The sequence below is a fragment of the Rhincodon typus genome, chromosome 45 (assembly GCF_021869965.1).
Source record: "Rhincodon typus isolate 14 chromosome 45, sRhiTyp1.1, whole genome shotgun sequence".
Taxonomy (NCBI): Eukaryota; Metazoa; Chordata; class Chondrichthyes; order Orectolobiformes; family Rhincodontidae; genus Rhincodon; species Rhincodon typus.
In genome coordinates, this window is record NC_063376.1 from 7,213,405 (window position 1) to 7,221,997 (window position 8,593).

General features: G+C 38.2%; 1 pseudogene; it reads right to left on the minus strand.

Annotated features, from left to right (window-relative positions):
* Positions 1 to 1,323: 1,323 nt before the first annotated feature.
* Positions 1,324 to 2,140, minus strand: LOC125487782 (annotated as a pseudogene).
* Positions 2,141 to 8,593: the final 6,453 nt, after the last annotated feature.

The following is an 8,593-nucleotide window of genomic DNA, read 5'->3' on the forward strand; positions in this document are numbered from 1 at the left end:
CACCCTTTGAAGGAATGAAGAATAAAAATCGATTGCAGCCCCTGTCTCCTTAGTCTGGGTGGTGTGAGTGTGGGGAAGAGGGAACACACGGCAGAATCGCAATTGACATTGATTTCCCCCCTCCCTCATGACACTGCAGTCGTGGTGGCGACAAGAAATGGACGCAGCTGGTCAAGAAAATGACGTACTACTCCCTCAAGGACAATTTTGGATGGACACTTGGTGATATCCTTGCCATCAATGCTTGCATCAATTCAACCAGATATGAGTGAGCACTGTGGATTGAAATTGAACTTGCAAACATCGATGAATGTATAAACTTATGAAATAGGTGCTGAAGTATACCATTACCCTCAAGCCTGCTCCACCAATTGATAGGATCAGGGCTTACCTGCTTGTGTTTCAAATTCCATCTTCCCTATTTTTGTTTCATTTCCTTTGCTAGCAAGAATCTCTCTCCCTTAATTTTAAAATATTCAATGACACACCCCCAATCTCACAACTGCCTTCTGATGAGCGTTCCAAACTTGCACAAACCTCAAGAGAAAACAAAATTTCTCCTTATATTTGGAAGGGCCAGCCTAATGTTAAAATAGTACAACTGCTCAGACTGCCAACCCCTGCTTCTGCACTATCCTACGAGAGGAAACATACATTCCATCTGCACCTTGTTTAGGATCTTACATGCTTTGACACATTGGAAGAATGTCATATACCCTTGGAATCACATCTGAAATTAATATTAGGAGCATTTTTCTTTCCAAAGAATGGTGGTTTTGGATTTCTCATTTTAAGAACAAGACCTGCAGCAGGCCATGTATTCTCTCCAACCTGCGAAACCATTGCCACTTGCCTCTCCCATTTATAATAGAACACTGCTCTGAAGCCCCGGATAAAGTCAGGAACATTAGGAAATAATTTGCATTCCAGGCAGCGTCAGCGGGTAAAGGAAGTCAACTTTTCAGACTGATACTCAGTTGTCAGTATTTTATTCCACATATTCAGACCATCTCCAAATGTCTCATGAAATGGAGAAACCCCACTCCCAATAGTCCCACAGCTGAGATTGATAGCTTATTCCATTTCTTTCCGTGGGCTTAGGTGGAAACTGTTTGTGCTTTTCACTTATAGAGCTTTGTTTTTGGAGATGAATTCATGAATTGCCCACACGGCAAGCCTTGCAATAAACTGATTTTTTGGACAAAATTAATCAGACTGAAGACTCTATCATGCTGATAACTTAGTTCATTCTCCTATGGTGATCTTAGGGCACCAGAATGTTAAGTGCAATTTAGTTCTCAAATTTTATACCCTTCCACCTATCTACAATTGAGCAATTTGCTTGAACGGGTATATGATTGCATTCTTTAGATCTTGTCTGAATTTAACCTGGATGACAGCATAAGTACCTGTGTTGTTGCAGGAGCTGAGGAGTTGCAGCATCTTCGCTGTGCGATCTGTGATAAAGCATGGGTCCATGTAGGAGTAGTAATATCGGATATCTGTAATTTGTGCATAAATATTGTTCACAACCTGGGTCACCCACACAACACAAAGCTGCCCGATATACTGAAAAGCAAAATGATGGATTTTTGCAGATTTCCCATGTCTATATCCTCGTGTTTCTCTCCACTTTTTTGACTACTGAGACCCCTACGGGTTTAACTGTTCACCTAAGTACGCCTGACTGTCGGTACATTGAAGAGCAAGAACAGAAAGAACGGCAGCCAAGGAGTGAAAATGTAATTGATCATTTCAAATGCACTCTATTCAGGATAATTGTAATAATTCTGTTTACGGGTGCAACCACATGGAATGTTATCATGAAGTATCATGGCTCAATTGCAAAACACCAGTGTAGAGACTCCAGGCAGCCCAGAATGCTCAGGGTACAAAGATATGCCACTGCAGTTCTCTTGGTGCAAACTTCTGTTTTCAATCACTCCTAGCAAATGTCCACAAATCGATCAAAAGTGAATGTGACTGTGAACCAGACAGAAATCATTGTGGCTGCTGACCTCAAGGCAGAAAGAACACTACACACATGAAGAATTTTCACAAATGAATTCGGAAGATAAATTGGAACCGTGATCCACAAGATGACTTCAAATACAATGTCAAGGAGATCAGTCTCTGCCATTTCAGTCCGCAATTTCGTCAGGACAGGATCATTATTGCCACCACGTTAACGATGCACAAAGACTTTGGAATAGAAATACGCATTTACAATTCATATTCTGAATCAAAGAACAATGTGACAGAACCTCGGGCAAACTTTTCAGCTTTGATATTGCATGACAGGTGTCAACTTAATTATTGCGTGTTTTTAATTAATGAAATGCATGAATCACAATTACAAACAGTATATTTTGGAGTCCGCAGCACAAGTAAATAAAGTAAGCAAAGGAGGTTTATAGTCCATCAGTAGGTATAAAATGAATTTCCTTCAAGAGTGAAGGTGCAGATATAATGGCAGAATTTAATGATGAGAAAAGGTATTTGTGAATAGTGCACAATGATAAGTCATGACAATTAACCAGCAAAGTTATCAATTGTTTGTATCAGGATCACTTGCGATAACCGCTTAACATTAACACCAATGGCTGAAATAAGAGGATAGAAATCATCTTCTTTTTGGCATACAATAGGTTATCCCATTTCTGCGATTAGCAACAACTTTGGTTGTTCTGGGTCCCACACTTTTGGCAGGAACTGTGAACATTCCAATTGATCCTGATTGAGAAAGTGGCTAAGCCTCCAATAACATAGTTAAACCTGATAACACTGTTAGTTACACCAACTTGGACAAACACATTACATTAACAGCTTTAACTCTGATGTGATTACTGTTGTGGGCAAAATACAACCATTTCAAAGCTCATGAGTAAACATGAGCTCCACGATTATGCAATGAAGCTAAAAGTTCTTGCAGAAAAGACTGATCCCATAAATATTGAATAAATTCATTTAGAGTCTCCTTATCAACCATAGTCCTTTTTTTTCAGTTAACCTAATTGTTGCTGCTATGGAAGGTTAACAGAATCCAGAAACACTGGTTCATTCTGTTTCTGCAGTTTCCCAATAAAAAATAAAAACTATAAATTCTCTAAAGAGAGTGATGCCTGTCTCTCCATTTCGATAGTGTGATCTCGAGAGTTCAATTTATTACAAACAGTTGCTGTAGGCAAAGTATTGAAGTCAATCTTTACTTAGTTTTTGAGTTATTTGTAAAGTGGAGAACAGTGGATGTAAAAATCCTAAACCTGAAACTCAACTCCAGTGCGACTACATGACGATTTTGCAATTTAGCAATTAATGCCCATTTCTCTAACCGCAACCCTAACCCTAATCCAAACCACAACCTTAAGTTTTTACTGAAGTCTGCTTTGTAGAATTAACTAAGAAATGGAGCATGTTCTTTCTTTGCCTGCGTCTTCATTAAAATAGTGGGATTATGTTACAATATAGCCTGAGAGGCAAATTTTTGACATTTTGTTTTTTTTTCAAATTCACTCTTTGGACTTGGGCAGCACTGATTGGTTCAACATTTATAGTCATCCCGAAATGCCTGTTGAGGAGGTACTGGTGAGTGCTTACATGCTCTTCTGCATTCTATGTGCAGTTTTACTTTCTAATTTCCACATGTTTTCTTCCCTTCTCCATTTTGCAGTTAACTTACTGATGATTGTGATACTTTCCCAAGGAAAGTGTGGGCTCTCCAATTGCTTTTGTAATTATCTGGTGGCCAGAGCAACAGCAGTTCTAATGTTTGCAATCAATGAGTTCATATTATATCAGATCAATCATTATTACTTCCAGATTCATTACTGAACGTGACTCCTGTCTGCAGTATTATTTTTGTTCGTAACCATGTTGGTAAACAGACATTTTCACTATTGATCACTCCGTTGCCAGAAGCTGTGAAGAAAATATCTTACTGAGAAAACTGCAATGATAGTGATTGCAGGCAACACTCTACTGTTCCATCTGAAATCCCTGCTCTGTTACTTTGCCTTACAAAATGATAAGATCATTGACAATGTACTGTGGTAGTGATCAACAACAGTTAACTATTTTACTAATCTTGGGTGGGTGATATTTGACTGGGTTGTCTTCCTTCTAACTTCATTACTTCCCTTTGTTTCAATTTTGCTGCTCAATTTTCATAATCAGAGACATTTTACTGAGCATTCAAATCCTTTCGGGACTGAGGTCCAGAACAGAGGAGGGAATTGCAGAGATCCAGAAATGGCAAACAAAAGGAAGTCTGTGATCTTGCTGTTTGCTGCTTCGGGCACTTGTACAACCTTGTGGCTGACTACAATTGCAGAATTCTTCTGGCATATTATTGCAGAGTCTAACTTTGCAGATTGCCCCCAGTCTCTTATTATGTGTGAAGAAGTCAGATAAACATTCCTGATATTAATTTACTGCGCAAACATATTTATTTATGTGGTGACTAACATAAAGTTTATGGAACATTTGAAGATCATGCCGAAATATGCAGGGGAAACTGAATGTTAAGTCAATTAAGTTGTAAGAAGCACTGCGCTCTATGCAGAGCAACATTTATTTGTATTTTGTTCATTGTTCATTCCAAGATATCCCAGCACCTCAAAATATATTTCTGTGTGACACTGTTTCTTGCCTGTTCTGTGAAATGTTTAGATTAGCACTCTGATTTAAACTAACATGTCAGTACTTTTGCCTTTTCCCCAAAGCATTTGAAAAGCATTCCAGGTGTAAACACTTATGAAAGAGAATCATCAGGACTTGGGTTATCATTCGCAAGCAATATGTGTATTTATTGTTTTGAAGCATTAAGACAACCTAAACTGTTCCATTATGTCTTGTTTCAAATTGAAATTTAAACTGAAGTTTAGTTACCTTGCAACTTACAATCCAAATTTCAGAAGCAATTGCATCTAGGCTTGGTTGATTTTAGCCAGGTCTGTTATATGGGAGTTTACAGTGATTGCACTCAGTTTATGGTTCACACGAATTCAAAGACTTGTCTTCCAAGCTTCCAGCCCGCCTGTTCTGTTCTTTAAACCTATTCATAAAGTTACCAAAATACTAAATCCATGGTGGCTCAGAAAGAAACCAACTGATTTATGAGTCTCCACACAACGCATCTGACCATATAGAAATTGTGGGATAATTTGGATAACTGTCAACAGAAGATTTAAATGTGTGAAGGAGCAGAACGCAGGTCTCCAGGTGACGTCATATCATACTTCCATGTACTCAGGTCAGAAACTGTCAAAATAACTTTTCATAATTTCAAACTGGCATTTTGAATCTCTATGTTGTTAAAGAAAAAAAAAATCTAGATCTTTCTTTCAAGAGCACTAACAAAATAAACAGCACCTGCATACGAACAAAACATTTTTCATGACAAATTCAGAGATCAAATTCGATGTCTTCCAAAAACGTTTTATGTACGTTTCGATGACAAGCTAAGCCACTTGCATTCACAAATCTTTATGACAGCATTCTCAAGAAAAATGCTGTTCTCAAATTTCCAATGAAACGAGGTTTCAGAGTTTGAATCTGTGCCGCTCTCGAGTGATTCCGTGTATTAGTATTAATTTCAGTTGAACGTAAGGGGCGGTCTCATTGTAACTGGCATGGGAACTCTTTGTGAGTATGATGGAATTTTCACAGATGGCTTCTTTATCTTCATTATGGGATTGAGAATTTTTGATCTCTTCCTCAGCTGTGCTTTAGTGTTGTACTTAGTTTCGCACCTTTTGCAGCTCCTGAGTGCCATTATACAATGGCTTTACCTCACTGCCAGAGATGGAACAGTTGGGGAAACACCAACAAATCCGTTCTCGTGTTTGACTGCATTGTCTTGTAAGGTAACGGCCCCAGCTGCTGTCTGCTCATTGTTTCCTCTGCCGTGTTTTGATTTTTGCTATATTGTTATAATGTCTAGTTCGAACTCTGCTCTGAGAACTAAAATTGAAACCCACAAAGAGAAACATCTCCCACTTTAATCTCTAAAGGAGTGTGAAAAATCGTGTAATCGGCCTTTCAGCAATTTCTAGTCATTGAATAAAATTAATCCTTGACACTCATTTTAAATTCAACAGGTAACAATTTATTTCTCCAACTGTAACAGTGAACAAATTAACAAAAGTATTAACAAACTAAATAATCCTCTGCTAACTCCTAACTATTCCTGAATTAGGCAAGATTCCAATAGCACGCTGTTCCAATAAATACGAATCCCTACTGTGTTGAAAAAAAGATTTTAGTCTTTTGAAATTACAGTCAGGTTACATGTCCTCTGGGCTATTCTGTGCTTTCTCTATCAATTCTTCAGTCAGGAATGCCTTCTCCATTGATTCTTCTGTCAGGAATATTAACTAGTTGTGCAAGAGGTACCTTTGCTGAATAGATGCTGCATACTACGAGACATAGAGGACGCCTCGAGACCAAGCGACTGTCTTTTGAGAGCTGAGGTCTGTTAGCTCTGGTGGATGGCCGTTATCTCTGTCCTACTGCCCCCTTCCATTATATTCTTGATGACATATCAATATTCCTTACAGTAGGATTGTTTGTACATTATCAAAACCATTAGATTTAATTTTAACAAATTTTTAGCATCTAAGGGCCTGGTTCAAATTGATTGACTAAATTCAAAGTCATGCTGTCTTGGTAAAAAAAGAAATACTGCTTGGTCTGCAGGCCGTTTGATACAAATTTTTCAGTTTGGGTGCTTTCTGCATACTTGCAAACTTTCAATCTGCTGCTCACAGACTTCCACTTCAAACCTCTAAGCACAGAAAAAGCACATGATCTTTTACAGGAACCACGGAATGCTTTCTCCAGAAGCATTTTACAAACACCAAATTATAACATCCTGCCTCCCAATACACAAGTATTTTATCCAACTTTGCGACATATGCCCCTGTAAGACAAAAAAATGAACGATTATGAGAAAAAGATGGCTTCTTTTTTTCAAACAAAATCCTTAACTGTATTATGTTACAGGATCTAAACTCATTCATCTGGAGTTACAAATTTTATACCAATTTTATACATATAAAACATAGAACTCCACCATTTCTATCTTATATAAACATTTGTCTTTTTGATTCACGATAAAATACAGTGTGATAATATTTTCGCAACTCGCAGCATGTACTGGCTGTAAATCAAATGATTGTAATATGAGACTCCAATGAAGTAATCTCGTGTTCTTGTCCTTAAATATTTCAAGAAATATCAAAGGACTGTGATCGGTATACATAATCGTCTCTGATGCTTTGTTTGCAGTGTAACCATTAACATGTTTTAAGGTCATTATCGAATTCAAGAACTCTTTTTCAATAGTTGAATATTCATTTCAGGAGTAACTTGAGTTTCTTTGAAAAATAACTGACTGGCCTTTCAATTCCACAATTTATCCTCCCGTAACAATACAGATCCAACCCCCACATCACTTTCATCGCTGGCAATTTTGAAGGCGTTTAAAAATGTGGCGTGGTTAAAGCTGGTATGCTGGTTCAATTCTCAAATGCCTCATGGCGTTGTTCTGTCCACTGGAATTTCGTGCTCTTTTTTTTAACAAATTCATCAAGTGTGCCAGTAAACTATGAAAGTTTGGTACAAATTTCCTGTAGAATCCGTTCAATCCTAAAAATCATAGCACTTCCTTCTTCGAGGATGATCTTGGAAATTCCTGAATGGTCTTCATCTTCACGTTCCTCAGTGTCATTCGTCCCTATCTGATGTGGTGCCCTAAGAATGTCTCTTCTGCCTTCACAAATTCTGTCTTTGTCAAATTTATGACCAACTTTGCCTTACATAGTCCTTCAAAGAGTTCTGCCAAAGCAACATGTGATTTTTCTACGAATGGCTAAAGATAATTCAGTTGTCTATATAAATGGCAGAATTAGTCAATCCTGCCAGAACTCTGTTCATGAGCCTTTCAAAAGTGGCTCGTACCCTTCTAAAGGGCATTACTGTAAACTGATACAGCGCATTGGACGTTACAAAAGAAGGAAGTGCTTTCACTGCATTTCTGACAAAAGTACTTGACAGTAATCACAAAGTAAGTCCAACTTTGTGATGTAGCTGGCTGTTCCTCCATTCTCCATACCGTCCTCCACCATGCGAATTGGGTATGAGTCTGATTTGGTCACAGCGTTGACCATCTGATAATCTACACAGAATTGTTGAGCACCATCAGGTTTGGAAACCAGCATTACTGGTGAACTCAACTCACTCTGACTCGTCTCAATGATGTCTTCTTGGACCATTGCTTGCACTTCCTTCTGAAATTGCACTGCTTTGACAGGATTAACCCGAAAGGAGTGTTGTTTTATGAGAACAGCATTCGCTACATCAACCACATGTACTATAGCACAATCCTCCCTATTCTATTTCTACATACATCCTCAAAGCACTGTAAAAAATCTTTCAAATCAGTTCGCTGTTCATAGAACAGATAGATCGCTGTCCTATCCCATTCCTTATAGACATCCTCATAATTCAGTTTATTGTGAGGTGCATCAAAATCCAAACCATCTGGATTTGTTTCCTCACTCTGAGAGGCAGTAACTAATACCCGTTTCACCGT